Source organism: Athalia rosae, chromosome 2, assembly GCF_917208135.1.
Source record: "Athalia rosae chromosome 2, iyAthRosa1.1, whole genome shotgun sequence".
Classification (NCBI taxonomy): domain Eukaryota; kingdom Metazoa; phylum Arthropoda; class Insecta; order Hymenoptera; family Athaliidae; genus Athalia; species Athalia rosae.
In genome coordinates, this window is record NC_064027.1 from 10,967,441 (window position 1) to 10,979,083 (window position 11,643).

Consider the following 11,643-nt stretch of genomic DNA (forward strand, 5'->3'; position numbering starts at 1 on the left):
CGGGTAAGTACAGGCCATCAAAAGAGTCAGACTTCAAAGTGAAAGCTGATTATAGAAGTCAACCAAAAGCCGTCAGGTTGTCCAACTTTTTCGTTCTATGTACAACCTTAATATAGCACCCCTGATCATCCAGCGCATGAAAAATTACTTCGTTCATACGTTACGTGGTTCGGCTCAATAAATTTTTCAAATAATTTCCAGTGAGCTGACTCAAACATCTGAACGATCATTCTGTCCATTGGCAATAATTAATCGACGTTATTGTGGACTCTTATACTCGTCGCGCGAGACGTTGCGTTCAGGCTTATGAAATGGAATCTCTAAATACCTTAGACTATGAACTAAAATTTCATCAATATAAAAATCGAATCTTCATCTCGTTCTACACCCGAGTAAACCTTGAATAATGCATAAGCTTGTAAGCTGAAGGCTCATTAAAAGCCACGGCATTTTCCACTAAGGGAGTTAAGAAACCAGAAAACAGGCAGCCCCTCGAGACTGGCTATTTCCTTATCCTATGGCCTAATAAATATTCAGACATGAACCTTAATCAACAAATTAGCGAATTTCTCCCAGGCCTGTACGGCCTCAGCGAATTTTCTCCGCATAACTCTGTTTCGCATAATTCTTTCCGTGATAATTTCTCAGTCCTAAATTCTCAGTCTTATTTGTGTTCGAAACCCGCAGTAACAATTATCGACATTTTTCCAAACCGCGAAAAAAAATCCGTCATCGCATGAAATAAGCCATGGGCTGCTTTGCTGATGGAATGGCTGTTTCCTCCAGCCGTAATCCTCCGATATCTCAGCAGAGCCGGACCTCTGGAAGTTATTGATGGATGCGGATTTTTCAAGATGCACATTCACCCATCATCGGTGTCGTCGAAAATTTCACAGGAAATCACCGCACTTCGTTCTTGCGGATGACTACAGGCAACGTTCAGTCATGATCTTACGATTTGAGGGAGCTCGACTTCGAGGATTATCGTTAGTGAACGATGGGGTGATGGGATGCGACTTAACATTCTCCGAACGCATGTCGTACAGGTGTACAAGGTCAGCCCTACTTATAACTGAAGATTCTTTAAAAAAAAATTGAAAACCAAATGATAAACATGTTTTTCTCGTTGATGAAACATTCATAGACACCATACGGATTTGTGCGAAGTTCAAACGGAAAATTTTGTGCTTCGAGATAACTTTCTTGAAAATAATGTCTCTTCAAAAAAGCGAGCATTCGTACCCTCGAGAAATATATGAAATAGTAACATGTAACTTTTTCGACAGCCTTTCGTGGAAAATTGACTTTTTTTGTCTACACAATTCCACATGCCAAAGCCGGTCGTTTGCTACCGGCAGCAAAAAGCACCGCATTTTCGGCTGACTTTGGAGCCTCTTAGGGGCAAGACATTAGCAATATTTGAGAATACCCTACTCACCGTAAGTATAATTGGATGAATGGAGGTAGGATATTACCTGTATAAGATCCGTAATATCGAGCCCAAGTACATAAGGGTAAATGCCTGTTAACGTTCCAGTCGTGTCTAGAAATACGGAGAGGCAAAACCCCGTGAGTATCGCAAAGATCTGATTGTGTGCATACCTTTTTAGAAGGCAAAGGATCCGTGTAATTTAAGCAAAATTAGATTTCACGTCTGATGTGGACGACGACATTTGAGGGTAGGATGTGGAAGTGACAATTCAAAGCTTGTCAAAACACCACGACTTTTGTCTTTCGCTGGTCTAGAATATCATCGAAAGAAATGCTCGCGGGGCGGGTGGTTGAGTGCTCGACTCTGAGATTTGATTGAACGGGCGTAATCGTTTCGAGACCTCAGCACCTCGTCCTTCATTATACATTATTTTAAATACCCCTACACCTCGCGTTTCAGAGACTAATTATCTTTTTGACCCGCTGCTCTTTCTTCCCTCGAACTCCTCTTTCATTCTTCCGAAATTTTTCTACCTCAAACTTTAATATCACACGAAATGAATTTGTAAAAAATGGATGAAAACTACACATCCATTCCGAAACATTTTGACTCTACCACTTGCCGCACATAGGTATAATAATTATTAAATTTTGCATCGTTTGAGGGTACGCGCGGTTAGGATTAAACTTAACTGTTATAGCTAGAGGCGTACAGCTTCCAAGCACTTTACCAAGTTCTACTCTGGCATAAATCATTTCAAACCGCGACTAAATTCTCTCAGTTGAACCGGCTATCCTCCGTTGATGCATTTCCTTCATTATAAAGATAGCTCCAGACCATATTTCTGATAGTCGACGTTATAAACTCTTGAGGGATTAATCTAAGGCTGGTCTCTTTCATCTATCCGTCAGAAGAACCGTACATAATTGAATGAGAAGTGCAAACCTGATGAGAGAAAAAAAAACGGGGTAATCCTCCGAAACTTGTGCTCAACACCGGTCACGGTAGCTTGAATTTAAAATATAGAGAAAACGTCCCGAGTGGTCGGGCGTAATTCTGAATTACGTTGCCCGAATTTATCGCTCTAAAGCGATGCTGCGCCCTTTGGGTAGTGGCATAAAATTAAATCTGATCCCCGAGACTGGGCTTCTCTGGTTCAACCGTCGACTATAGCGCTAAGTACTTTCACGGCGCGAGCTGGCTCCGCATTAAGAGGGCAAAGGGTCCACTTCCCCCCTAGCTTCCAGCAGTCGGCAGAGACTAGTGAGAAGACAACCCCTTCACACCTCGAGACCCTCGATCCTTCAGACCCTTAGGAGCTGCGACGTCTCGTCCTAACAATCAGTACTCTGGTCCCTGAAACCATCATAAGTGGGCGCGCACTGTCTTCCCATGAATTCACACTAGTTGAAGTAGCGACTACAGGGTTATGGTTGAAAAGCAAAGAGCGGAAGTGGAAATATCGGAGGAGGCCATTTGCCTGTGGGGGTTGATGGAAAAGGAATGAAAAATATACATCCTCTACTGCCGCAGGACACGGACAGGGTAGGTTTCATTTAGCAGAAAATCGGACCCGATCCTACGAGGACTTTGTTTCGTTATTCCTAAGAAAACAGAGAATCCTTTTTTTTCGTTTATATATGGACAGTCCACCTGAACAAAGAAACGCGTAATTGAGTGAGGACCTTCCTCTATTTACCGATCTATGCCATGCGATTCATTTCCTTGGTTTATTTTCACTAAGGGCATAGTTCTTCATCGGTAACTCACGCTAGATTGAGTGAAATTAAAGAAAATTCGAGTCAAAACGAACACGCGCGCACATCGCGCCATCGTAGGAGCGGGAACCTGGTTAAACCTCGTCTACGAAATATCCTCAAAGTCGGGGTGCAGCCGGTTTGATACCTCTGTATATGAGAACTGTTCTACGTCACGTACAAGAACGTTTTTACGAGCACATTTGTGTTTTATCTCAGGCATCATTCAGCCCGTTCTGACTCGGCGCTGCAGGTTCCCGTGGTTTTTTCCGGTATCGCGGAGCGGTGCTAATTGCATTGTCATGTCGCGATAAGGCTGGCGGCCAAAATATACAGATAAAAGCACGTAACTTGTGAGACGAATGGATCGTTAAGCCGCTTCCATTGGTAAGCCATTCCCCTGATTTCGCGACTTTCGCAATGTAATTTTCCGTTCCAACAAATGTTTTACCGCGGGGCTTTGATTTCCCTCCCGATGCAATTCTCCGCATCATTCATAGAGATAAGAACGCAGTTATTTAATATAACGAAAGAATGGGATAAAAATGTCAAACCGACGGTAATAATAAGCCACCCTTGCAGATGTTGAAATTGTTTTTCCTATTATATACGTTATAGTTTCCATTCTCGTATAGCTCTACAAGAAAATGCTCGGTAAGAAGAAGGCGGTGACGTACGACGCCGAGAAGATAAGCAGTGCTCTGGCCGTGCTCCGGAGTTTCCTGCGAAACCGCCCCGCGAGGTATCCCGGTGCCACCCTGGCACTAAACATTGCGACTATATCACGCGCTCTATTTCACTTCAAAGAGGAAAATTACGTAACATTTTACACGGGACGTGAAGTTACGGGATGGTGTTTCGCACCATCTCCTTGAAACTTGAATCGTCATCGTCGTACCCAGCGTTGCATTTAATTTCATACGCAGCTGCTAATTGCAAAACATCGCTCAATTAATTAAAACTGATGGTACCCGATTGTTGTCTAGTCGCACAACGTCGGAATAACTAACTCCCGTCCCGATCGGCCTCGAGTTCCGTCGCATTCAGCCAGTGCGATAACTCTTCCAACGTCGGAAAACTCGTTGCCGTTATTTTTTTTTCTTCTTTCGTTTTTTATTCGACAAAAATACGGCGCGATAATTTCGTAATTCAGACGGTCAAAATTGTTTGAAAATTGAGGTTCGTCGGTGCGGCTGTTGAAAAGTTACAGAGATAAACTGGACCGTGTTCGCGAGAAAAATGGTCTTGATGTATATCCGGAGTCTCTATTCCGCGCAATTCCCCAAACATATTTCCATACAAAGCTTATTGCACGATGGAGTAAAGTACTAGACATAAAGTGCGGTCTGGACCTAGCGAGCAGGCAGGACAGGAGCTACATCCGACTCTCTGTTTATCTCATTTTCTCTTTTTATCTTCTCTTCTGGCTTCCACGTTCCTTCGTACCGGTTCGCCTCTTTCTTCCTTGTTGTGTTCTGTACCGTGCCACCCCTCGCCTCACCCTACTGGCAAATTTTATATCCAAACTTGAATCCTGGGGGAATAGACGAGAGCAATAAGAGTCCGGACAGAGGCGCTTCTGTGTAAAAGAGATGACGGTATAGTTCTTCAGGACTTTGTTTCACCACAGGGTAGAACCTCCCCGTAACTTCTAACCACCTTACCTTACCTTCTCTAATTTTGTTTAGTCGGTTTCACCATTGTACGAGTCATTTACCTCGTGAAGAAAAGTCCTGAAATTCTCCTTCCAAGATCGTGTCCAGAGTATTACATACGCACATACGTATGTACATTTTTATTGCGTTCATAATGTATTTTAATTTTCCTTAAACGGGAATGTGTAAGCATCGTTCTACCGTCATTTCCTCATCGCTGATACATTAGCATGAAAAATTGCGATTATGCACGGGGCAATTTGGAACAAGAACGAATATATTGTATGAAAAAGATGGGCGGGACTTTGCGGCTCTGAATCCACGGACCGCTAGCAGCTTATGGAAATTACAACGAAAGTTTGTTCGGGCGGATAATTGGTGGCGTACCATTATTCTTCATTCCATATTAAATATAGGAACGCGTATGCCCATTCTCTACATACACGTCTCTCCAACTTTATCATCAATCGAAATTTCGACTCAATCGATAACCAAATCAGGCGTTTGTGCAATATTTTTTGTTCTCGCACAATAGAATTGGATTTTTGTACGGCTTGAAGTAATTACCGGTTTCCGTCAAATGGCTGTGGCTGTACACATCTGAACTATGCAAGTTTCAATGTAATCATAGCATAGTGAACGTTCGTGAAAAATTTTTTTTTGGGAATCCCCTTCACGGTGATGGAGATAATCTCAGGGTTAGAAAAAAAATTCCGGACGATTTTTATAACTCGGCAAGACGTAGGCAGAGATAGATGGGTTATCCGGTGGATTCGTAACCCGGGGGAATATTCAAAGTTTTCGTTGTAGCTGCTTTTTGGAAAATGGAAGAAATTTAACATGCCTAATTTATTAGGAGCATTTGTTTGGCCGCGCCCCGCGCAAACAAGACTTTCGAATAAGGCGCTCCGCCTCTTGTAGGAAAAGGTAAAGCGAGAAGAAAAACGGATAAGGTTATCTAAATCGTTCACCGCACCATTATCCATTATCCAACTTGCCTGGGGGGAGTTCACGCCTCTCTGATGATCGAACTACAACTTCGCGCGCTCTACGCTGGATCAACATTTGTCAATCTCAACACAACCGTGATCGCACACCCACCTATGTACTCGTACGATTCGCGTGAAATATTATTTGCCCAGGCCGGGGAATCGATCAAATTTACATCGTCGAACGAAAAACGAATCGATATTTTCAGCCAATCCGATACAATGCGATGTATTTTCTATCCCATCTACAGGCGTGCTCGATGTCCACGTCGCGTCCGACGTAGTTCCTCGATCGATCCCGGAGGCTTCTGAAATACTGATTAGTTTCGACGCAAAATCGAGCATTTGACAGATGCGAAAGTACACGTCGTTGAAAAAAAAAGATACCGACCTGGCATTCCGAAGGACGCGTAAAAATTGACCGGGTACGTAAAAAAGCAAGTCGGGCAACGGCGTTGCCCCGAGTTGTCCAGAGCAATTAAAACGGTAATTGGAGCGCGCTAAATGATTAATGCTTGAAAAGTTCAGTCTTTAATAATTAATACATGTTACCAGCGACACTTTTTTCGTCTTATTCTATTTCCGTACGTGCGTATAATTTAATTGGAGTTGCGTCGGACAATTATATTATTACCCATGCCTGAAAATCATCGACCACTCAGCCCATGCGGGCGCGATGGCGAAAGTTTTTAAACGTCGACTCGCAGCAGCTGCACCCGCCACCGTATGAAATGGATTTAGGAGTAGCTATAACGCGGGACATTCCTCCACGGAGGAAGAGTGAAATAAAAGTTCAAGCTCAATGAACAATAGCGGGAGCCAGAAAATGTGGAAAGCCAAAGTAAGCTTGGTAGTTGGAGTTTCACATCCTCCTCACCGTTGGCAGGTGAACACAAGGTTCCGTTGACTCGTGCGTCACATATAAAAGTTGATCCATCTTCCGGGTGGCACAAGTTTTCCATTTCCATTTATTAACTTTCCATCCCTCGTCATCGCGACCCGAAGCTCCTAATTTAAAACAAGAAGAAAAAAGTAAATGAGAGAAATGAAAAAATGAAGAATCCTTTCATACTTCGCCACGAGTATTCGAGTTCAATTGCGTGATATAGAACTTGAAATGTCGTCAGCAGGAAGGTATTTATAATTGTGTACTTATACAATTTCAAGTCTCTACTCGGATTGTACAATCAAGATACTTTCGCCACGTCTTTCCGGAAATTCTAATGACGTCAGCTGAGGTGACTTATTTTACTTTGATGTCTGCAATTTCATCAAAGAAAATCCGCTAAGAGATGTAGCTTTCCTATAGCGCTATCATATCTGGTGCCTGCAGGGGCTTAAAACTGCTTGCAGAGCCGCGCTTAACTCGTTCCAGTCTGGATGAGGTCATCACTCGAAAATTTCGAGAACGGGTAAACGAGCAGCCAACGAATTACGGATATATTATACATCAAATAATTAATGAAGTTGGTGACAAGAACCACTTTTCCATGTCAAGGCAAATACACGGACTGCAACAAAAGTAAAACAGATGCAGGCTGAACGTACAATGCGGCCGTGAAAAGAAAGCGAAATGAGAAGAACGTGGTTTCAAATTCGAAGGAAATAATCTACGGGTGCCATTCGTAATTCAGTGCTCTCGTGTCCGAAAGATCGGTATACTTTGGAAGGATCCGTGGGAGCTGATGAAGAGGATTTCTAATGGCCGAAGGATGGAGCGGATCACGGCATCCGTTCCCAGGAAACTAAAGGACTTTGCGGCACAAGTCATGGGCAGAGTTATCATCGCCTAATCGTGCACGCTACTCGGTCAAGGGGAGCGAATGAGGAATGAAAAAGTGAGAAATGGAAAAGCGGAAGGGCGTGATAAAAAGAAAGTGAAGCAGGAAGTCGAAAGACGAAGGTCTACCGGAGAGGACTGCCCTAAAAAGAGCGGAGACTCTTCTCGCAGCTGATGAAATATCGATCTGCTCTGCAGAGTAATGGAATTCCGGAGTCAAATTTATGAGCGCCTCTGTTACCCACTTTTTCGTTCATTCGATCTCTCTCTCTCTCTCTCTCCATATCGTTGGTGCATCAACGCGAGATGAAATGACAAATTCGTTTACTCGTTCGTTCAGCGATGGTCGTTGAAATGAGCAAAAATCATCGGCTGTGAGCGAAGTTCAATGAGCTCCTGCGACTGCCGTTCGTTTGACTACAACTCTACTTTTTTCGAAGCCATGGAAGAATCGCGGAAACTAAATAACGCACTTTGAGAGATCACCACCGCACTTATTCCTTTAACTTACTCCGAGTACTTCGAGATAAAAAGAACAGTTTTTGCTCAAAGAAAGTGTACTCGATTTCACGGTGCGGAAAAGCGAAGATAAATCGCGTTGAAATTTCCAGCTAACGAAAGACAAATACGATATTCGTACGAATGCTTCGAACTTTGGTACAGCAGCGGTATTACGGTAGCAAACAAACGTGAATCGGTAATATGTACGGCGCGAACGTGGAAAAGTGAATTGAGCCGAGTTGATTGAATATCGATGTCAAATTATAAAGCCATTGCAGAGCATTACTTCGTAGCTCGAGTATACATTTTCGAGGTAACCTGCGGCCCCTACCAGCTAGCGAATATGTAGCCCGCGTTCGGCTCATCTTTTCAACAAGCGCGCGCGAGCAGAACCGACGAGTTTTGCCTTCGAATAAATCTTGGGGGTGTCGAAACTTTCAAGATGTTTTGTAATATGCGAGGCGAGATGGTCTGAATTCTTCCCCGGCTTCCTCCTCCCGCCCTATCCCCACCCCATAATCCACTCCCCTCTCATGGCTTACACTTATCAGTTGAAGCCGCTCTTAGGACTTACGGAGTTTACTTCCGAACTCTGTCACTTCTCTGCCGTTTCCTGTTTTCCTCGTCGTCGTTGTTGTTAGTCTTGTTGTTGTCTTTGTCATTATCGCCGTACTATTGCGCCGCGATGAATAACATTTCGAGTACAACACCGTGCTCGGCAATCGGTTCCACCACTTCAATAGTCGCCGTTGCAGAGGATTTTCAAATCCTCCGCTCGGTGAAGCGATGATGAATCCGTGACGAAAAAGGTACGAACGAGCGAGGTTAAAACTTCATTCCAACATCACGGCAAATGGTTATTAAAACAAGCCCCGAAAAAATTAGCGAATGTCACACGTCCTCGCACGGACGTTTAATCATAACGGTTAATTAGACGGAATTCGAGAGGCGGGTACGATATGAGCTTTTTCGTGTCACATATTAATTGCACGAGCGGACTGACGCCGTGCAACGCACAGTCGTTCTGGAATGAAATATTAACAGTAGAGCAGAATTTTTTTTATTCCCTTGACTCGTCGAATCACACTGCCACTTGTGATTATTTGGGCCGAGAACAGTTATTGAATAAGTTCCTTTTCGGATGTCTGCATGTTTCCTGAGAACGCAATGTGTTCCTCCGATACAAAAATAACGATCCGTTCGTGACTGTCGAAGAAAAAAACGAACGTGGATATTCCACAAATCTCAGGACTTATTTCTCGAATTTTCCTCTCTGAGCTATGGTGTGTTCGCGAAGAATTTTCGTTAGCCCTACCGCTACTGCTGCCGAGAAGGACGGACGAACTATATTAGTTTTATCTTTGAAGCATCGCATCGTCGAAGCACTGCTTTTTCTTCCACCTTTTTTCCCTTCTTCAGTTCCCTTTGAATGCAAAGGCAAGTAATATTTTATCAACGATATAAATAGATAAAAAAAAAAGGAGAGAAAATACACGACGCCCCACCTCGACCCGCGTTTTCCATTTCTTTCCGTTGAAATTATGGGGTGCAAAAAATAAAAGAAGTTAAGAAGGAAGTTGAGGAAAAAAATGATAATGACCAAAACTGAGAAATGTGAATCAATTGGGAACCTAACGAGCGTGACATTGTTTGCGCCTCGATCGAATATTTACGAAGGAAGTTCTTCGCTCCGGCCCCTAGGGCGGCCGGAGACGTCCCTCTAGCTGGTTGTAATAGTTCCTAACGGTCACTTTGAAATTCAAGGCCTCAATATTTCTGTCAAATTTAACATGAACGACTCCGGAGAGCGGTACCTTTGGACTCGACGCCACTGATGCGACCACTGGTAAGGCGAACGCCCGGAATATTTTTCACTGGGAAACACTCAAATTTCAGAAGGAGAAAAACAATGGGTCCTAGGGACTCGAAACTCTTTGAAAAAATTGCGTGTAACTTTTATAATCTCCAGATTCACGTTTAATCTTAATTTTAGTACCCTAACAAGTATACGGTAGTTAATGGTGGTAGTACGTAATTTTATTGTTGAAACTTTACTTTGAACGGTTTTCACGACCTGATTTAAAATCTGTTTGAGAAGAGTCGTCGTTGGAGCTGTTAAAAAGTTACGTGATTGCTGACAATGAGTAGTGGAGACGTAGTTCTTATTCGGACAGATAGAGCTTCGGAGTGGAGATGAATTTGTCGTAACTTCAATTCGTTGTAACGGTGTACATGCTGTGACGTTACAATTCCCGAGTGTATTGAGAAATACTTTTATCGCCACTGAAACGCAAAATTCATTTCTCTTCGGATTTAACAAAGTACAAAGATAACTGCATGAGCACGTTCAGCGTATGACGCCAATCTGCCCACATTATTATTGCCGTACCAGTTCAGGTTGGAAAGGAAACATACGTTTCGCATAATTCAGACCCAGATTCTAAGGAGAGGAAAAATTCGCCAAGATTCGATATTCGGATACGCACTCGATATTAACTCGTAACTCTTAACTCTGTCAGATATGAGTGCGTCGCTATTTCAATTGATCTTCTCATTCGTTGTTATTCAATAATTCTGCGAATTGACATATTCCGGGCTGATGAAGATAAAGACCGTTGGAAATTCTTCTGATCAAACATTTGTGCAGACGTTATCTCAACTCTGTCAGATATGATATTTTTCTTTTCAAGTGTTTGAACTTTTCAGGTTGCGCGTTAACGTATTGTCACAGTACTTAGGTACTCGACACTCCATCATGTTCTTTAGTTTCACTCGGATTTTTCCTGCGTGAGCGGTATTATCACGGCAAAGAGAACGCAGCGTAGGAAAACAAATGGTATCATCAAAGTTTTAATTCCCTTATAACGAAAGTCGTCCTTCCGATTTCATTTGGAATATTACGCAAGCATTCATAATCTCTCGGCACCTACAAAACTTTCTAGTTATTCAACTATACACACTATACGCTTCGAGTGAAAAAGGCTCAAACTTTTTTCACACACTGCGATGTGGTTACACGAAAAACAGTCACGAAACACTGTAGTTCGTACGAATGAACAAACAACCAGTTGCAGCGGTTCAACTTTGAGTGCGGTCAAACCACAGATGAAAGACTTCGAGCGTAGTCGTCAGACGTTAGGAAAAATAGGCTCGTTTGCCGGTAATGAAAATGAAAATGATTGCGGCGAGACAACATGCGCCAAGATGCAAAAGATGCACCAGAAAGAGCACCTTTGGCGCGCCTCATAAAAAGGCGTTCGAACTTAAGCAATCCTCCATTATGTCACACGAGATTGCCGTGGCTTGGATGTGGTTTATGAAGTGCGGTGAAATCCTTTGCTCACATTCAAATCCGATCCACCGATTCCCGAACACTTTGCGTCCTTCCACTCCGTAACTATATTGAACGATCGAAGAACGTATATATGATCGTGCACTTCAATCATGGCTTGATTGAGGCCTTCGTTGAATAACGGAGACCAACCATTTTCCGGAGGCATTTTTGCTATCTGCGCGTTTTGCCATTCTT

The 11,643-nt window shown here is 43.1% G+C and overlaps 1 protein-coding gene across 1 annotated transcript in view; it reads right to left on the reverse strand.

Annotated features, from left to right (window-relative positions):
- LOC105685112 (TWiK family of potassium channels protein 18-like) overlaps positions 1-11,643 on the reverse strand; it is a 186,595-nt gene that overhangs the window by 98,770 nt on the left and 76,182 nt on the right. The window lies entirely within an intron of this gene.